Source organism: Alosa pseudoharengus, unplaced genomic scaffold (assembly GCF_046254945.1).
Source record: "Alosa pseudoharengus isolate Yale_2024_CS ecotype anadromous, Long Island Sound unplaced genomic scaffold, YU_APseudo_1.1 YU_APseudo_1.1_scf_14, whole genome shotgun sequence".
In the NCBI taxonomy this organism is placed as follows: domain Eukaryota; kingdom Metazoa; phylum Chordata; class Actinopteri; order Clupeiformes; family Clupeidae; genus Alosa; species Alosa pseudoharengus.
This window is the reverse complement of record NW_027468609.1, coordinates 15,765,796-15,768,295: the sequence shown is the minus strand read 5'-3', so window position 1 is coordinate 15,768,295 and position 2,500 is coordinate 15,765,796. Positions and strand designations below refer to the sequence as shown.

General features: G+C 40.4%; 1 protein-coding gene across 1 annotated transcript in view; it reads left to right on the top strand.

The window, feature by feature from the left end:
- Positions 1–2,500, top strand: part of LOC143122943 (carboxyl-terminal PDZ ligand of neuronal nitric oxide synthase protein) — a 74,301-nt gene that overhangs the window by 52,515 nt on the left and 19,286 nt on the right. The window lies entirely within an intron of this gene.

Genomic DNA, 2,500 nt, shown 5'->3' with positions numbered 1-2,500 from the left:
GTTTTTGTTTTTGTTTATCTCCAAATGTGAAGCATGTAGACTCAGGAGTTTGTTCTACGGAGTCAGACATAAAGACAGAAACTTTGATCCACCTATGTCCATACACATACACTCTTCTACTTTCCTCTCATTTCCTCAGTAATTATTCACATATGGCTTTAGGGCCCCCTCTACTGGACAGGAGTCATCATTGCATCCAAACCAGCGCTAAACAACCAGCCCCAGCATCAGACCTGGGTCTATTCAGCTACTCCCAAAGTTCCATAGTCTCTGTCCAATTTCAGTCCTGCATCTGTGTTAACCATATCATGTCAGAAGTGAAAAGTTCATATAAAAGGTCATGTATTCAAGTCATTATCAGCCTCCTGTGTGTCCCATGATGCTCCTCATCCAGCCGGTGTTTTCTTACATACCAGTGTTGCCCACAGATCTGCTCCACAGATTTATTACAGATACCAATAGTTTTATAATTGCATGATGTTTAGAGCAGGAAGTAATGGATCAAGAAGAATTATACCATGGTCTAGGTTGAAAAGGGTGTCGTTTAAAAAGTGATATACTACACCTATGAAGTAGATCTGGTAAAAACAAGTTTAATCGCCGTTCCATATCAATGCTTATGAATGGTAACTATAACAACGATAGTAGGACGACGGTTGAGCCTGGAGGCAGGCTTCGCAACAATGGAATAAACTGTAACAGCTGAAAAAACTAACGATTTTAGCTCTAAACTCATTTAGTATTAATAATTAATTTCATATTTATTTATTTCGTAAGTGACCATGGTATAAACAGGATAATGCCCTTCGATGCATCCATTATCAGAAATAAATGGACTGCTTCGCGTCCGACGGTTCACGCCTCCACGTCATCCATTTATTTCTGATAATGGACACCTCGTCGGGCATTATCCCTTACATATATGCTCAATTGTCCTGATGTGGGATACTGCCTGATGTGGGACACCTAAGCTCCAGTGGGTGTGGCTCTTCCCCAAACTAATGAATGTCTGTTCCTAGAGTGTTGAAAAGCTTGAAATGAAAATGAATTGGACTTCTGCGAATTTATCTACAAAACGTCGACGTTTAAACTTAAACTTATTGTTCTGTTTTTTTTTTTTTTTTTTTTTTTTTTTTTTTCTTGTCCCCAAGTTAACTCAACGTTGTTTTCTGTGCAACTGGACATGCCTCAGGACCGCACGTGTTTGTTCTATTCATGCAGTTGAAAGGGTCCACTACCTGACCGCGATGCACTCGTTCGTGTGAATTTTGTTTGTCAGTGGGAATACATCAGTGGTCATTAGTGATCACATCCTCTGTCCAGGTGACAGGCAGCCTGTGCTTGTGCACATCTAACCCCTGACACAAACACATTGACATTCATAAGACAAAAGCCCTGCGCGCTGGCTGTTTTCAGATCCCAGGTGCTGGTGATACTCAGAAATATCAGAATTCAAAAGTAAAGATCATCAACGCACACTGGTATACAGTCAGAAAAAACAGTGTGTGAGTTCTTTTTTGTGCTCTTCAGCGCAGGGATTCCAGATTTATAAAAAAAAATAAAGATAATAAGAAGGATGCCTATAAAAAAAAAAAAAAAGATTTTAATAAATCTTACATACATTTTTTTTTTCATAAATTGCACACTGGTGCAATATTCCAGATTGTTTGTTTGGAGTGAATAATGCGTTTCACCCTCAGCTTCTTCAGGTTCGCTCTAAATAAACAATTCGTAATATAAAACCAGAGTGCTGTGATGGGCATTACTTTTGAAGTCTGACATTTACATTCATGTTTATGCTAAAGAGATGCTTTTATCCAAAGGGCGTGCATGTTGTCTTGCCAGATGAGATAGTCAGCCACTATATGATGTCAGCCCCTGTTTGTGTGAGAATATTACTACACACACACACACACACTAACAGTGTGTGAGGGTATTACTATTAACAGCTGACTACTACCAGCATTTTTCTCCTCTTAGATGTGAATGAATCCCCTGGCTTGCCTGGCTGTTGTTATGTAATAACATGGTGAGGTCATGTGTCCTATGCTAGCAGATGGAGGTGTCATAGATATGACAGGGCAAACCTGACAGCCAGTCTGATGCAGCATCACATGGGGCTGTTATGAATTCAGTGAGGATGATAACTTATCAGCAATGTGTTATAGAGATACGTGTGTGTGTTATATGTGTGAGTGTGTTTGTGTGCGTGATATGCTTGTCATAAAGGAGTGTGGATGTGAGTGTGTGTGTGTGTGTGTGTGTGTATTGGAGGGGGGGAGGTTACTAGAATGCCAACCTGAGTACAAATGTGATGTATCCTCACGCTCAGATGCTCTAACGTGTTTATTTACTGATGAATCTTTTATATCACCTATTTCTATTTGGAGACGCTCTTAGCCCTGTATAGGCGGCCGTGAGCAGGAAATAGCCCCAAAGGCTGGAAAAAGCTCACGCTAAAACAGGACTGGCTGTACTTTGCTGTTGCCAGACATGCTTT